Genomic DNA, 434 nt, shown 5'->3' with positions numbered 1-434 from the left:
TGTACATTTAATGTTTTTACTATGATATGTCATAGGGAGTTTCTTTTCTGACCCTATTTGGTATTCCATGTGCTTCCTGTATTTGTATGGGGGATGTCTTTCCTTAATTTTGGGAAGTTCTCTTTTACGACCCTGTTTAAGATCTGGTCAACACCACTAACCTGAAATTCTTCTCCTTCCTCTATTCCTATGATTCATAGATTTGGTCTTTTCATGGTGTCCTACATCTCTTGAATGTTCCATTCCTGTATTTTTTAAAATTTTCCATAGTCTTTGCCTGAGTTGTCCAATTCTTCAACTTTACCCTCCAGGGTTGATATTCTGTTTTCCATTTCATTCATTCTAGAGGTGAGGCTTTTCCTTTTTGTTTCAAGTCAGCTTATTGAGTTTTGCACTTCCTTCTTCATTTCTGCCTGAGTTTTCTTCAATATTTC

Source organism: Nannospalax galili, unplaced genomic scaffold, assembly GCF_000622305.1.
Source record: "Nannospalax galili isolate Female #2095 unplaced genomic scaffold, S.galili_v1.0 scaffold31, whole genome shotgun sequence".
NCBI lineage: Eukaryota > Metazoa > Chordata > Mammalia > Rodentia > Spalacidae > Nannospalax > Nannospalax galili.
This window is presented reverse-complemented; position numbering follows the sequence as displayed.